Here is a 17976-nt window from a genome sequence, read left to right as displayed (position 1 = left end):
CCATAAACCACACTAACACCCATCTCAGTCAGACAGGGATGGTTTATTGAATGACCAGGATCAATGACGGGATCAGGGATGTATATCTCAGAATTATCTGAACTGATCACAAACGTTTCTCAGGACAGGCTGATAAAGGGAAAAAGCACAATGAGTTCATACCCAGGTTCAAGAAGTGCTACTTGGTGGTCAGTTCTGCCTTGAGCCATTTTAGGACGTAACAATTCAGATTGACCTTTAACTTGATGGGCACCACGTAAAGCTTTGTGGAATTTCTTAAGATTAAGAAACCTCATACAGAAGATACAGCATAACAGGGGATGTGGTCAGCATGACCTCGCTCTAAGTCAAGTTATTTCTGTGTCAATGACTGGCAGGCATATTACAGCAACAATATGAAATAGCTGGCAGGGATGGAACAAAATGGCTACAGCTAGGCTGGGGGGGTGGGGCAGTGCAGACCTCCACAACAGAAATGTCAAAGGAGAGAGAGTTCCGTCCATCCTTCCAGGTGGAGCTGTTAAGCAGACTGCCCTCTGGATAGAGGACCACTCCTCCACTTGGAAGCACTTGCTGCTATAGCTTTCTGCCAAGTCTTGTACTGTAGTGGGAACTTTGGTTTCTTTAAAAACACATAAATGCTATATGAATAGGTTTTTGTTTTTAAGTCCAGCTGTGGGATATGGGGCTGCTTCAGATTGTCCACAGCAGCTGATTATGATTTGTCTCATGCTCTGGCAAGGGTGTGATTTTTGCCAGCTGAAGATAGTGTACATTTGGAATTCTGGGGACTCTTTGAAGATATATATACATACATACATACATACATACATACATACATACATACATACATATATATGCCAGAGTCACAAAAGAGGTGGCTGCTGCTCCCTGGCTGCTGTGGTTTGTCAATTGGTCATAAGCAAAGAGACTCAAAGAAGAAATTGGATATCCTGACAATGAAAATCAACTTGCCCCCAAGGAACTCAACGCTCCTAATCAGCATGAAGTAGTCTAATGAGATTGACGCTCTTTTCTTCCTCTGATCTTCTTTCTATCCTGCCTAGTGTTGGGGAGTTGGAAGGGTGGAGAAGGGTAGTAGGAAAAAAGAATCCAATAAAGTAGCCAAAAGTCAAAATGTACTTCTGCATTTTCATCTTTCTCCTATTTTCAATCATATCAAGATCGTAATGCAATGTCCATGACCACTGAAGCCTGTGGACTGCCTGACCTCTCTCAGGTCAGGCTCTTGGCCCAATAATCAATGGCAAGGACGGGCAAGATTACTACCCATTCTCAATGGACAATAAGTTGGATGCAGAAGAGAAACTTCCAGGCCTAGGCCTGGGGAAAGGTGTGTGTATGTGTTTGTGTGTGTGTTTGTGTGTGTGTTTGTGGGTGTCTCTGTGTGTGTGTTTGTGTGTGTGTCCATGTGGGTGTATGTATGTGTGTTGAGTCCTCTTTTCTTCTAAACATGTAGGGAAGGTATAAGAGGCCCATAGGATCTGACACACTCTTCTGGCCTCTGCAGGCACCATACTCACATTTACAAATTTAAAAAGAAAATTAACTGTTAGTAATATTGGGGACTGGGTTGGAGGAATGGCTCAGAGGTCAAGAGCACTGGTTGTTCTTCCAGAGGTCCTGAGTTCAATTTCCAGTAATCACATAGTGGCTTATAACCATCCATAATGAGATCTGGTGCCCTCTTCTGGCCTGCAGGTGTACATGCAGCAGAATGCTGTATACATATAAATAAATAAATCTTAAGAAAAAAATAATATTGGGGACTAAGGGTTTGTTCTCAACCTGCACAGAGACACATACCACATACACACACCTATTTAAAATTAAGAATAACTCTTTAAAAAATTAATTACTATGACTGTTTTGGCGGTGAAATAACTTCTTTATAGTCTTCAAGGAAATATTGTTCTTTAAGTTACTCTGGACATATTGAACCTTAGGCAGACACAAATGTGATATTAATGTCTTGACTGACTTTTTTCTGCTTAATAATATTAGTGTAGCATCTCAGCTGTGCATGGTTGAAAGGATTCCTGTGTTCCTGGGAAGCAGCTCACTCCCTAAACACAAGACAGACCCCAGCTTTTGTCCTCACTGTGGTAGCCGATGGCTCCTTTTAACACATTCACAGCTTCCCTCCTCTGAGTGACCTGCTCCACTGGTGAAGGCGGCTTCTTCACTCTGTCTTCTCAATGTGACTCACTGCTGCTGAACTTAGCAATCCCTCAGCTCCCAGGATGCTTATTTAATAAACAACACTGTGGCATTACTAAGGGAACACTCCTGATTTTCCTCCTGGACGATGCATGTAAGCAGGTGCCAACACGCTGGAGGATGATTCAGTGAGAATCTGCCCTGCAACTCATTCACAGCATGCTTTCTGTCCATCTGCCCTGTTCTAGAAACCACGGGCAAACCCAATGCTCTTCCCCTGATAATTGTCCTCCCTAGTTTCCCCCTACATTATGGGGGGGGGGGTTGAATTGTTAAATATTTTAGAGCTAATTTTTTTAAAAAAGATTTATGTTTAAGTGTGTGTGCAAGAGAGAAACAGAGATACACAGAAAGAGAGAGAGAGAGAGAGAGAGAGAGAGAGAGAGAGAGCCTGCTTGTTTCCACGGGAGCCAGAAGAAGGTGTTGGGTCCCCTGGAGCTGGAGTTGCAGCTGTGAACCACTGGATGTGGATACTTGGAATCAAACTGGGGTTTTACGGAAGAGCAGTAAGCTCTCTACCACTGGGCCATCTCTCAAGCCCCTTTCAGTTCATCTTATTTAATTTTCATGAAGTAGTTTGATGTGAGAAGGTTGGCAATATTTCGAAATATATACATTCACACCCAGTACACACACACACACACACACACACACACACACACTCACACACACACACTAAATCTATTCTGGCTAGCAGAGGAGAAATAACAGTCAATGTGCTGTTGAACCACAGAGTTATTAAAGAGCTGAGATCCAGTCCAACTTCCTTCCCCAATCTCAGGCTGACACACTTCAGAGAGTAGCTACGATGAAGTAGGAATACTTGGACCACGAGGTGGTGGCACACGCCCTTTAATCCCAGCCCTTGAGAGACAGAGGCAGGCGGATTTCTGAGTTTGAGGCCAGCCTGGTCTACAAAGTGAGTTCCAAGACAGCCAGGGCTACACAGGGAAACCCTGTCTCGAAAAAACAAAAAAACAAAAAAACAAAAAAATGAAAAAACAAACAAACAAAAAGGACTACTCAGACCTACTAAGAAGCAAGTCCAACCTTCCACCCTATTTTGGTTTAAGAAAATATAATTTGTATTAGAACGACGACACCCAATGGTTGTACTGTGGACAGCTGCATTGGTGTTACAGTGAGCGTGGTGTGGTTGCCACCGAGACCACAAGGCCACAGAACCTAAAATGTCTATTCTCTTTCTCTTCACATAAAACTGTTTTGTGCCTATGGTATGCTGTCAGAGTCCTCTGCTTCTGTCTGTCAGAGAGGAGAATGAGGCACAGGGACACAGAAAAGATTCCAGGTCAGAGGTTGTGGGGAAGCAAAGGAAGCCTTGACTGAGTGAAGTCCTGAGTGAGTGTGTGCTGTTGACATCAGCACGGCCATGTCAAAGACCACGGCCTCAGACCCCACGGGGAAAAAATTTTTTTTCCGAGACAGGGTTTCTCTGTGTAGCCCTGGCTGTCCTGGAACTCACTCTGTAGACCAGGCTGGCATCGAACTCAGAAGTCCACCTGCCTCTGCCTCCCAAGTGCTGGAATTAAAGGCGTGTGCCGACACTGCCCGGCCCCCACAGGAACTTTAAAACTCCATTAAATGCTTCAATGGTTTCCAGAGCGCACCAATGGCTGGAGCCTCCTCAACTCCGCTCCTGTGTCTGCAGATCTGCCAGGCACACACTCATTGCTGCCACCCAAGAAATGTATTGTGACTCTATTTTTGGCATTGCCAGTTCCTCCAAATCGTCCCGTGCAGATGTGAACAAGGTAAGGCGAGGACCTCTCTCCGTCGGAAGTGTGCAGCCCCAAATCTCTCACAGAAGACAGTGAGTTTTGACGCTACGGCTATTTCCGTTGCTGGGATCATTTTGACGCACAGAACGCAAAGCATGTCTCAGCAGAAGACGTGAAAAGACTTTATCTCTATTTTGTGACCCTGACAAACACACAAGGTAGAATGGAGCCGTTTGGTATTTCCATCTGCTGCTCAGACCCGCACTTATGCAAAGCAGTTGCTCACGCTGTTTCTGTCATTACCTCGCTTTGAGCAAATCAAAGGGACGAAGTGGAGAGAGACCTGGAGAGAGAGAGTTAGGTGTGCTGCCGTGGCCTCGGTACTGGGTCATTGTTTTAAGTGTCAGATTTACTAATTTGCATGAAAGATAAACCCAAACCTTGGCTAATATTTTTTAAATGCTTTCTAGAACCTTCATCCTGCTATCTAACTCTTGTTGTGCTGGAAGGTTCTATGAGAGCCAGCAGAGGAACAAAGTAACCAATAGTCGTCTTACCCAACTGTGAATCCTGTGAGCTACAACCAGCACTGGCCCAGCAAGACATGCTCTCAGGCACAATGATGGCAGGAGTATTACAGAGTAGCCAACCACTTTCTGAATGGATTTAAAGCCTACTCCACAGACAGAACTCTTACCTGCCACTCTTAACTGGGCAAAGCCCCATGTCTGGCTATGCTTAGACACCAGGAAGAATCTAATTATTATTTTCCTAAAAATGTATATAGTAACACACTACCCTCTAAATTCTTATCATTATACCCGATTCCAGAGCATATCTCAACCCTTATCAGAGGAACGTCTTAAAAAGAAATAGATGGGCCAGGCACTGGTGGCACATGCCTTTAATTGCAGCACTCAGGAGTCGGAGGTAGGCGGAACTCTGTGAGTTCAAGGCAAGCCTGGTTGTTGAGGTTTGGTCGGTTGCTATGTATTGTAATGCTAAGTGCAGGGAACCAAGACCTGGTTGCCTCAGAGCTGAGAGTCCACACTAGACCCAGGTGACACCATACAACCTTGGCCCCGAGTTATTTCTAATTGGTGAATAAAGATGCCCACAGCCTATAGCTGAGCAGAATTGAGATAGGCGGGGCTTGATGTTCCCTTGGAGTAGAAGGAGATGGGAAAGAAGAGAAGTCACCATGGGGAAGATTTTATTCTTTAAGATAAGAATCTTAAAATAATGGCTGTGTGCATTGGCTAATTGCAGTTCAAAGCCACCCAGACAACACATGGCAAGTGTATAATGGGATTGTTGGCTGGGAAGTAGACATAATGGCATAGAGGACAGATATCTGCCCAGTTCTTGTGTTGATAAAAACTTATTATAAATAAAAAGTGTGTGTGTGTGTGTGTGTGTGTGTGTGTGTGTTTTATCTGAGAACGAAATGGTCAAAGGTGGGGGTAGAAATATTTAATTTGGGATTAAATATTTATATTTCTTTTCTTTTCTTTTTTCTTTCTATCTTTCTCTGGGTTTTTTTTTTTTTTTTTTTTTTTTTTTTTTTTTTTTGAGACAGGGTAGCCCTGGCTATCCTGGAACTCACTCTGTAGACCAGGCTAACCTCAAACTCAGAAATCCACCTGCCTCTGCCTCCCAAGAGCTGGGATTAAAGGTATGCACCACCACTGCCCGGCGGGATTAAATATTTCTATAATAACTCGTCTACAGAGAGAGCTCTAAGTCATCCAGCCAGAGAAGTTGCAATGAGAACCCCTTCCCCCTGCAAAAATAGTGGTGATTACAACAGAGCCTGGTCAACATCCCAAGACCAAGACTGTGCTCAAGCATATCACATCCTCTTCCCAGAAGGCTCAGGGATTCTTGTAGAAGAATGGAATGAGAGACTGCGAGAGTCAGAGGTGGTGGACATCTATAGCTAAACGGGATTTTCTGGACATGTCAATGCTGTTGTACACATGAATTCACAATGGCCATGACTGCACATACAAGACTCCACCAGATCAAGCTAGCCAGCATTCCAGCATAGATGGGGAGGGCTTCATGAAGTCCACCTCAGCTACTGGCAGCTGATGTTGCTGGGATGGGGGAGTCAGCGGGTCAGTTTTCCTCAGCAATCAGGCCCTGAGAGGCTACCATGCTCTAGGAGGTGGTCCTACACCCATGGACACACAGGCAGAGCTGAGAGGACTTGATGGGCATAAAAAGGAAGAAGACGTGAGTTTCAGAGAATAAAGGAGAAGTCGGAGGGTCAGCAGGGGCCATTGAGCAAGATATATAATGTGCGCATATGAAATTCTCAATAAAAACCTACAAAGAAAGTGTCCCAGAGAGGTGGGAGGGACACAGGGAGAAGTGACATAGTAGTGACAGAAGCCGGATGCCCCTGAGATGACCGCATTGAGAGGACTCTGGATTCATGATATTGTTTATATATGACTGTAATACCAATAAAAATTCAAAATAAATGAATTAGCTGTGAATTCTTTACCACACAGAAAAAGGCACGAAAAGGGTTTTAAAATACAATTTGACTGGGCTGTAATATCGGGTAAACAGAACTGCAAAAGCAAAAAACTGTGGGGTGTGTGTGTGTGTGTGTGTGTGTTTAACCAGGAATAGAACCTAGAGCCTTGGACTTAACTAGGTGTCATGGTCTGAATGAAAATGCATATATTTGCATGCTGAATCCTCAGTTGATGTACTGCTTTGGGAAGGATTAGGAGGAGGTGTGTCACTGAGAAAGGGCCTGGGCCTCTGTCGCTCTCTCTGCTTGCTGCTGCTGGATCAGGGTGTAGAGCTCTCTTGGCTGCTGACCCAGGACTGTGCCTGTTTGCTCTCCACCAGGGTGATAATGGATGAATCCTCCGAACGTCTAAGCCAGCCCCCAGTTTGATGATTTCCTTTTTTTTTTTTTGGATTTTTTTTTTTTTTTTTTTTTTTTTTTTTTTTTTCTGAGACAGGGTTTCTCTGTATAGCCCTGGCTGTCCTGGAACTCACTTTGTAGATGAGGCTGGCCTCGAACTCAGAAATCTGCCTGCCACTGCCTCCCAGAGTGCTGGGATTACAGGCGTGCACCACCACTGCCCGGCAGTTAGATGCTTTCTTAGAATTGGTATGGTGTCCCTTCACAGAAATAGAACAGTGACTAAGACACTAGATAAACTTTCAACCAACTAAGCTTCTGGTCCCAGCCTTTTAAAGCTTTATTTTCTGAGAGTTTTGGCCTCCAACTTTCAACCTCCTGACATCTTTTTTTCCCTAACATAATATTTTTATTAATTATTTGGAAATTTCAAACAATGTACCCTGATCACAATGGCTTCCTATTCCTCCCAGGAATTCCATTCCACCCTCCAACCCTCGAACCCCCACCCCCACCAAGAAAAAAGAAAGAAAAAGAAAAAGAAAAACAAATTCAGTTTGTGTTGCCTGGATATTCACTGGAGTACAATCAAACTCCTAGTGGCCAGCCACTTAAAGAAACTGAGTCTATCCCCACCTCCTGCCAGAGGCCATCAACTGTGAAGAGCTACATGTCATCACAGTCTGTAAGGACTCTCTCTTCAGTAGCTTCCTGTCTGGACTGTTTCTTTTGGGGGTTGGGGAGGGAGGAGGGAGAGGCCAGCATAGAAACCTTTAAAGTCTCTCCCTCTCAGCTACAAGTCTCCAGTCACCTATACCATTACAAAAGAAGCTTCCCTGCACACAGGAGCTGGTAGCAGCACAGATCCCAGGCATCAACACTGTTTCCAGCTGCAGCAGGGATCAGAGAAGTCTTTGGAGGAGACTAAACTCAGAAAACTAACTGTTCTTCATCTTGGATATCTTGTTGCTCAAAGTTAGGGTGATTGTGGAGCAGGTCAGTTCCTCTGGGCGGGGGTGGGGTGTGAGAGGTGGGGTGTGTGTGTGTGCACAGGACCTGTGAGAACTCCACCATCTTGTCCTGGGCGCTGACTGCCCTGCCAGTACCCTAAGTAGGATCACTGTGTTTGTATCCCAAGGACAGCACCTCCATCTTGTGCCTTCCTCCCTTCAGCAGGGCAAGCAGAACAAGCTGTAACAGCAGCAGCAGCAGCAGCAGAAGCAGCAGCAGCAGCAGCAGCAGCAGCAGCTCCACACAGTGGGTCAGGCCTGTGGGCCAAGCAGCAGCACTGTCCTGCGGGCAGCAATGGGGCAAGGCAGGCTGGTGGTGGTAGCCCAACCAAGCCTCCACACACTCTTTGTCCACTGTGGCTTGGCTCCCATACCAATTGCCTGCTTCTCTCTGCTACGCTCGCCGCTCTGTTCCGCTAAATATATGGCAGTATTAAAACTATGTAAGATGCAAGAGACAAGGAGTAAATGGAGCCCAGTTAACTTTAATTTCTAATATAGTGGGAGTGTGATTTTTAAACTCTCAATTTTTAATTATCTTAATAGGTTAAAGAGGGGGAGGTCTTGGGTTCAATCCCCAGCATCACTGGGAAAGGAGGAGGAGGAGCAGGAAGAGAAGAGGAAGAAGAGGAAGAAGAAAATGTAGAACAACTATGAACTTTACAATAAACTAGACATAGTGTTGCAAGCCCGTGAGCCTAGCGTTTGGATGGTGTAGACGTGAGGTTCCTGATCATTCTAGGCTGCAAAGTGAGTTTGAACTTGGACACCTGAGCTGTGAGCCTCGGCTCAAACAAAGCACACAATAACTTGGACTTTGAAGGAATGTTTTTATTTCAGTCATTTATTTATCTACTTGTTGTTTTGAGACCCAGCTCATTTTTCATGTACCTGGCCTTACGCTCGTGATTCCCCTGCCTCCTTCTCTCCAGAGCTTGGATTAGAGGCGTGGGGCCTGTAAAAGTCTGAAGAAACAGGAAGAAAAATAAAAGCCAGAGGGCTTGAATGTCTTGAACTTCACATCATGTCTAAGTGATGAGTTCTCTTTTGCTTGAGAAAAGATGGCAAGAAGTCTGATATTTTGAAATCACATTAAATCCAAGTTTCAGCGCCTTACACTTGGCCCTTGGGTAATTCGTTTTGTTAAATGGTTCTGTGGAGGAGATGGTTTCCTTCCAACAGAATCACTTAGATGTCTAATTGGAGGGCAAAGCCCTCTGTGGCCATTTTTGTGTGCTGAACACAGTCAACTCCAAGGCTCTCCGAGATTATTTACTTACTCCAGCGAGTGAAAAGATGCTGTGGGCCGTGAACCATGGGGCCTTATTCTTTGCCCGCATACCATGTTGATCTTTCTTCGCCTTCTTTTTCTTTCTTTTTTTTAAAAAAGAAAAATCACAAGAATATATAAAAGTTTTTGATGAATAGAACCTTACATTTTTAGGAGAAAATGGCTGGAGCAGTCTGGGGCTTGGGGCCGCCTGTTGCTCTTCAGTGAACGCTTCCCACAGCCGTGGCTTTCTTCTGCCACCCGCTCAGTGCCAGGATTTACATGCCCACCATGGGGAGGACAGCTGGATTTAGCATAAAGAAGAATAACAGCCTTTTCCCTGGGGAGAGACAAAAAAGATAAGTGCATAAGGTACAGAGACAATATTACTGAGAATTATAGTTCTGCTCAGGTCTTTTATTCCCTCTGAATCCTGGATTCTGTTGCAAATAACAAAAGCAAGAAACTAGTTGGCCTAGAGCCAAGGTCTGGGATAGCGGAAGACTGACTAGTCAGCCCTCACTGTCTGAAGGCTCTGCATCCACGAATCAGTCAATCACAGGCTGAAAATGTTTTTTAGAACTCATCTGTACTGAGTGTGTAGATTTTTTTTCCTGTATAATTCTCTAAACAATACCATATAACTACTAAGGTGCCATGCATATTTTATTGGGTACCATAAGTAATCAAGAGATGCCTTAAAAGACAAGGAGGCTGTGTGCAACATGTACAAGGGACCTGAGCATCTTCAGATTCTTTTGTCTGGGGGGGGGGGGGGGTTCTGGGATCCTATGGATAACAATGAATTCATTAGGAGAAAAAATGTGCTTATTAATGATGGTTCTATATTATTTGGGTTTATTTTTTGTCTGTTGAGATTGGCAAGATGCATAAATTAGTAATGATTTGAATTAGAGAGGAAAAGAAGAACTTCTGTGAGAATTCTTTTCCTCAAAACACAGAAGGTACTTTGCTAATTTGGCTTTGTTGTTGTTTGCTTGTGTCTTGTAGTTGTGTTTTTAAAGTATTTATTACTCAGATATAGCTTTGCATTTCTTCTTATTTTTTTACACTTATGCATTTATTTTGTCTGCATGTCAGGTTTGGGGGTGTGGGGCGTATATGCATCCACACATGTGGAGGTCAGATAACAGCTTGTGAGAGTCAAGTCTCCCCCTCCACCATGTGGTACCTGGGGTTTGAACCTAGGTAGACAGGCTTGGCCGCAGGTGCCTTTACCTGCTGAGCCATGTTGCAGGCCCTAGTTTTGCATAGTGACCTATTTTTACTGGAGATCTGACAACCACAGGTGAAGTCAGTGACCTCAATGAGTTCTTTGGAATTTCCTAGCTAGCCACCCACACACAGAACGCTGTGGTTTGTTCTAGATTGGTTTCTCTGTTACTGTGATAAAACACTGACCCAAAGCAGTTTAGGGGAGAAAAGAGTTTGGTCTACACTTTCTCATCCCGGTCTATCATGAAGAGAAGCAAAGGCTGGATTTGGGGCGGGAACCTGGAGGCAGGAACTGACACAGAGGCCGTGGAAGAATGCTGCTTCTCAGCTGGCTTGCTCTGGCTTGCTTTACCACCTTTCTTATACATCCCAGGACCCGCCCACGTGGGGGATGGCGCCATCTGGGCCTGCTCCCATCAATCAGCAATAGAAAAAAAAAAAAAAGCCCTACAGAACTGCCCACAGGCCAGTCTGCTGGAGGCAACTCTTTAGCTGAGATGCCCTCCTCCAAGGTGTGTCAGTTTGACTGCCAAGATTAAACTCCATGTCATCCCTGAAGCCTTCTATTCTTTTTCCTGGTTTAAGGGTTGGACCATCTAAATAGAAGTGGTGAGAAAGTTCACAAAACCTTACAGAAGTCTTAAGGTCTCATGATTATAATGTTTGTCATTAGATTTTTATGGCTTCTCTTTGTCAGGCATTTTAGCCTCAAATCACCAAGAATTTCTAACATAAAAAATGATTATCGGCTTGGATCTGGTAGCTCAAGACTGTAATCCCAGCACTTGGGAGCTGTGGCCAGAGTATTACTAAAAGTTCCAGCACTGCCTTAGCTACAGATTGAAAGTCTGTCGTTTTAAAAAAAAGGGGTTGGGGAAGACTTTTAAACTTATTCAGTTGGGCTGGAGAGATGGTTCAGTGGTTAAGAGCACCGACTGTTCTTCTTGAGGTCCTGAGTTCAAATCCCAGCAACTACATGGTGGCTTTCAACCATCTGTAATGGGGATCCAATGCCCTCTTCTGGTATGTCTGAAGACAGTGATAGTGTAGTCACATACATGAAATAAATAAATAAATTTTTAAAACAAACAAACAAAAACAAAAAAACAAACAAACAAAAAACCTTACTCAGTTGCTTTTAAAAAAAAACCCATTGAAGTAAAATGTTTTCATCAGTAATATACTGAACAATGGTGAGTGCTGAATGGACTTTGTAATGTTGAATTAATTTTTATTTTGGACTGGGTCTTGATATGGACAGCCTAAACCTCACAGATATTGTCATGCTTCTGCCTCATAAGTGCTAGTGTTAAAGGCGTGCACACCATGTCCATCCTGGACTAACTTTATTGTGGAAAAAATATAGCTTGGTTCCAATGAAGTAAGTTTTTATATATTATATAACATATTAATATATGGTTTAATAAGTTAATATATTATACGTAAAATATATAATATATTACTGGTTGGGTAATACTTTGTTTAAGACTGTGTGTGAGTGTGTGATATATGATATCTGTATCTATCTATCTATCTATCTATCTATCTATCTATCTATCGAGAGAATGCACTCCATCTTGAATTCCTGGGCTCAAGAGGTTCCCCTACCTCAGCTTCCTATCTTCCTATGTGGGCTCAAGATTTCTAAGCCAATTATATTTCCTTGGAAGCACCTAATGTCCTATGTGAGGTCGCTCCAGACTGCACCAGCAGCAGGGTGTACCGTGCTCTTTGTATTTGAAAGCTGTTGGTGTTGACCGCGCGCATCTGTCGGATGCTGCACTAATCACTGGCACTAGCTAGGCCTAGTGTTTGCTTTGTGGACAGAATTAGAAGTACGAAGCAAACTTTCCTAGTGATGGGAGCAGAGTTTTGTAGCTGATTTGATGTGTACAGCAGCTCCTGAGTTCTGAATAGAACTTAAAGTTTTCAAACCCTCAGGCGTCAGCGGAGCCATGGACCAGGGACCGCAGGAGCTCTCAGCCAAGTCACCTCTGGTCTCAAGGATCCTCAGGTCTTTACTCCACTGTGTCTTTCATATGTCTTAACTTATTTTTTCTGATTTCACCATTTAAATCTTATGTACACCTTAAAGAATCATTTCCAGGATGCCTTAACCTCTGTTGCTGTTGCAATGTGTGTCTTGTGGTTGTGTTTCTGCTATAGCATAGATCTGAAGTTATAATTTGTATATAGGTAGCAGCAAACTTCCCCTTATGAAGTCTATTCATTTTCCCATATAGTAGTTTTTCCTGTGCGTGTCATGGTGTGAAGACAGTCAGCACTGACTTGGCCATAGAGAAAGTCTGACCACAGCTTCTTCAGCTGCCAGACAAGATTAAAACTGCACCTGCTTCATAAGCTCATTATGGGGCTCAAATGAGATAAGGGAACTGCCGTGTGGAGCACAGCCAGGCCTCCATATGCTGTACCAGTGTCCTCGATTTTAAATCTCCCCTTCTGTTGGTTCAGAACTTGGATACCCTTCCTGTCCACAGTGGTCTTTTTTGGTCTTAGACTCGCTTTAGGTTCTCAGAGAACTTTTCGTCAGTGCTGCAGTCTGAGTAGCTGTATTTTCTCCAAGTTCCTCTTGCATGTGTACCCATGTGTGCATGTATGTGGAGGCAGGAGGCTGCTATCCAGTGTCTTCCTCAATTGCTTTCCAACTTACTTTCCGAGACAGTCTCTCACTGAACCTGGAGCTCACCAATTTGGACACAAGCACTGGCCAGTGAGCCCCAAGGTCCCCTTACCTTCCCCTCTCTGACGCTACCAGTACAGGTGTGTGCTGCAATGCCTAGCTTCTTAAAGTGATCACTGGGGAATCGAACTCAGATCCTGGTGTTTGTGTGGCAAGCACTTTACTGACTGGGCCATCCTCAGCTCTTCAGATTCAAGTTTTGAAATGGCAGTTTTAGTTGTAGGTGGAGATCTTACCTCCAAAAGGGTGGTAGGAGGCAAAGTCTAGGAGTGTGGTCTATGAGAAGTGACTAAGTTTCATCAAAAACACAAGAGATTTTTCCCACTCCTGCTAATAAGGATGAAGTAAAAAAGATGCCATCTATGCAACGGGCAATGAGTCCTCAGACACCAAATCTGCCAGCACCTCGGTCTTTGAATCAGCATCCTGGGCCATAAGAAACACATTTCCATTGTTTATAAACTACAGACTTCAGCTGGGAGCAGAAGCATACGCTTGTAATCCTAGAGCAAAGATAGCAGGATTGCAAGTTCAAGGTTATCTTCAAATTATATAGTGAGTTCAAGGCCAGCCTCAGCTACACAATGAGTTAGGAGGCTAGCCAGGGCTACAAGAGGCCCTATTTCAAAGACACCAAAATTAAACCACCAACCAACTGACCCAGTCTATGATATTTTGTTTTAGAAACCCAAAGAGATGAAGATACCCAGAAAAAAAAAGGGAGGACTTTATATATCCCTCATATGTATTATCTATGCACGGATGTTCCCAGCCTCCAAAAGGCACATAAAAGGTTAGGAATCCTGTTATAGAACAAGCTTTTCTAGGGGGCATACCTTGGGGATTTGGGACTTGCTCACTCTTGTTCTTGGTCTGGTTCTAATGCCTGGGAGATCATCCTGAGACTCTGCTCTGTAGAGTCCATTGTGTCACACCTAGAGTTTGTTTTTCTGTTGTTGTTTTAAGTTGGTGTATGTGTGTTTATTTGATTGAGTTTTGTTATTGTTGTTGAGATAGGATATTCCTATGTAGCCCAGGCTAGTCTTGAACTTTGGGCAATCCCCTTGCCTCAGCCCCTCAGGTGTTGGGGTTATAGGTAAGTGCCATTTTCCTGTTATTAACCCTGTATCTCAGGAGATACTCAGGGTCCAGCCATGTCACTATCAGTCACTCTCGTACAGGGTTTTTCAGCTTTAGCCCTACAGCCATTTGTGGGTTGGACCAGTCCTGTTCACGGGAGAATACTCTTTAGCATCCCTGTTCATTGGATGCCAGTGCTGCTTCGCAGTTATAACAGATGTTTCCTGGGGGCAATAAAATCACCTCCAGGTAACACCCACCACTCTATAGCATGAATGGAATGGTGTCCTGCAACTTCCTTCTGACACCTGAGTCCCGCCCTGTCCGGTAGCCAGCACCGCAGTGCACAGCTAGCTTTCTTGCGGCTGGTGTCAGCCTTTGTATTGGCTCTGTCCATGTCCAGCTAGTTCTTCTAAGAGTGACTGTGTCAGGAGAATATTTTTCTTAGGTTAGTAATCTTGCATCCCCGGTAGTTTTATTTGGGAGAGCCTGTCCTTTTCTGAGTGGAGAGAGAGGTTTCTGCGAGGGATACTTTGCCCCAATCTACTGTACAACAAGATGGTCTGGAGAGAGAGGCAGAAACACAGAAACACCGAACCATAGCCAGAATAGAAGCGGCACAGAGGGGCAGAGCCCACTTAGAGAGCTTCCGGACTGCAGAGCGGTAGCTGGTTGATTGACTGCCTGAGAGCTTGGTGGGGAGAGTGGAGCTCTGGAAAGAACATTGTGTGAGGCTATTATAGAGAATATAGCTGAGAACTGCGGGTCTCAGGGAGCAGAGCCGGAAAAAGACAGAACAAACTGTCCCTTAAACCTGAACCTGACCTGGTTAATTACAGTGGGGAAGAGGGCAGAGCCTTCGAGGGCCTCCCGGGAGCTGGCCCAGACAGTGGCACTGGGAGAAAACCCACCCAGCAGATAGGAAATGGAATCCGATGGCTTTAATGCCAGCTAGACCATTTTCCTTAATGGCTTCCTTGGCATCGTGGCCCAAGGGCGCAGCTGTTGGACAGGTTCCCCTGTTTATCACAGACGGCTCACACCAACACCCCTCCCCCCACTCTCCTGCTTGCAGAAAGAAGCAAAGGAGGGGCTCTCAGTCTCCTCAAGGTCCAACTCAGAAGGTGCGCTATTATTTTGGTTTCCATTCCACATGAAAACTTACCCACAGGACTATACCTTTTGGCCTTTCTGAGAAATGGCTCAGACTTCTAAAATCTGAAGGGTTTTTTTTTTCCCTCTGGCTTCCTGTTTTTCTCCAAATTCAGTTTTCCCAAGCAGCTAAACCTGCCTGGCAGATTCGTGGCTGGAAAACAGAAGGAGAAAAAAAAAATGTAAAATGAGCCAAGATGGAATCCTCACACACTTAACGTCCATTCTATACCGAGAATAAAGAGGACTCTTCGTGCTCTCGAACGGGCAAAGTGATTCGCTCTTATGATGAGCTGCTCTGCCTCCAGCTCAGCCGTCTGTCACTGCTGTGAACCACAAGGAAGAGTCCAAGGCAGTGTCACACCCGTGACAGAAGGATGTGCCCAGAGTGCATTTAAGAACCCCCAGTGTTCCCACTATCCCCAGGCAGACTCATCGTGTGTGTGTGTGTGTGTGTGTGTGTGTGTGTGTGTGTGTTAAACTTGATCTGTGGGTGAAACAGAGAGACTTAGAACTTCCCTGGAAGAGTGGTCCTTTGGCCAGACTGGAAAAGCCTCTGCACTGCGAATCAGGACTCGATTCCATAGCATCAGGAACTAATCATTAAACCCCGGCGGACCTAGAGTCTGTGGCTTTTAAAATCACAGGGTTTTAAAAGCAGCATAGACAGACATGGAAAGCAGAAAACAACTCCTGATACAAAATACATCTTTTATTTTATTTTGTGTGTATTGATTGTATGCATGTGTATATTGTATTCATGTGTGTGCACACATGTGCAGTGCACATGGAAGCCAGAAGTCGATATCAGGTTGTCTGTCACTCCTCATGTGTGCTGGTTAGTTTTTGTCACCCTGACACAAACTAGAGTCACCTAGGAAGAAGGAAACTCAATTAGGAATCACCTCCATCGGGAAGGGTTGTGTGCATGTCTTGACTCATGATGGATGTGGGAGGGGCCAGTACACTGTGGGTGGTGAGCCACCCTGGGCAGGCAGTCCAAGGTCCAGCAGACTGAGCAAGTCGCTAGGTAGCACTCCTCCATGGCCTGCACTTCAGCTCCATGCTCCTGCCCTGGCTGCCCCTGAATCATGACCGGTCACACGTAGGCCCTTTCCTCCCCCAAGCTGATGCTGGCTTGTCACAACATCACCTTACATATGAGACAGTCTCTGGCTAACTCCAGCTCAGCCAGATTAGCTGGTTAATGAACCATGGAGGTCTGCTAGGACCTGTCTCCTTGGTACTCGGATTACAGGCAGACACTACCAGGAACAGCTTTGTATGTGGGTCCTGGAGATACAAACTCAAGTCCTCCAGCTTGTGTGACAAGCACTTTTTGACTGAGCCATTCCCCTCCTCCTCCTCCCCCCCCATATAAAAGATAGTTTAATATGGTGACTCTGTATAATTCTCTAAGATTACATGTCCTTTTTTACACTTTAAATAAAATTTTATTTTGCTAATATTTTTAGATTAATAAGAAATGAAACAGTTCAGCATTCTTGTATGTATCTTCTTTCTTATTCTGAACAATTTAATAGATTTTTTTTCTGCAAAATTTAGCCCATCCTAGAAAAAAATATTTTTTTCAAGACCATTTTGCCACTATGAGCTCATGAGATATTTGGTAAAAATCACTTCACAACTTGGACCTCAGTTAGGTTCCCTAGCACAGATGAAACTGACATTTCAGAGTTGCCATGGAGACAGCACAATGGAGCAAATATTAGCTGTCTATATGGTCGGTAGTGATCTTTCCAGCGCACTACAGAATTGTAACCGGCTGAACACCGTGTGAGTTGACGTGAAGGGGTTAATCGTTTAATTATCGTGTCATAGTGTGAGTCACAGACTCTCTAATGAAGGGTTGCTAGGCTGATGTTGGAAAGCAACAGAAATCGTTAAACAATTAAATCTCAAGAACAAGTGCAATCATTTCCCCAGGAAAACAAATGTGAAGTTAGCCTGTCTGTCGCTTCTCCTGCGTCAGGGCTCTTAAGACAGTGTCTCCTGCACTCTGCCTCTGGTCGGCTTGGCTGCAGCCGACCAACCGTCAGCGGCTGAACACACCTTTGATGGGGTTTCATGAGTCTGTGAACTGAAGTGGAAGAGCCACGCTAAAAGTGGGTAGCCCCTTGCCGTGGTAACCCAGATAAAACAAAGTCCCAGGAAAAGCTCTTTGCTCCATCGCCTTGGAGTCTCACTGGCGACTTCATCTACCCTCTGGCTGCCGCCGCCGCCGCGACCCTTCAGTAATATCACTGAATTTTCAGGCTTCCGATGTGGACTGAAGATCAGTGCTTCTCTGGGAATCACCTAGGTCTTCAGAGCAGATCGTGACTGCTGAGACCCCCAGCCTCTGAGAATGAGCAGTGATTGGTTCTCAGCACCCCCCCCCCGAAAATAGCCATGGTTGGACTACCCAGACCATATGTAAGCCTATGCAACACATCCTCCTTTCCTATAGATTCATTCTATCAGTTCTGTTCCACCACAGAACCCTGACTAACCCTAGTCTTCCTTCCTAGGACGAAAGAGTAAGGCTCCCCTCACTTGCTGAGTAGCTGAAGGTGTTTGCAGTGAATTGTTAACGACGGTGATCTGGGGTTTCCAGGTACCTTTAAAATGTGTCTCTATTTCCTGCCGTGATCACGCAC

The sequence above is a fragment of the Apodemus sylvaticus genome, chromosome 5, assembly GCF_947179515.1.
Source record: "Apodemus sylvaticus chromosome 5, mApoSyl1.1, whole genome shotgun sequence".
Lineage (NCBI taxonomy): Eukaryota > Metazoa > Chordata > Mammalia > Rodentia > Muridae > Apodemus > Apodemus sylvaticus.
Note: the sequence above shows the minus strand (reverse complement) of the source record.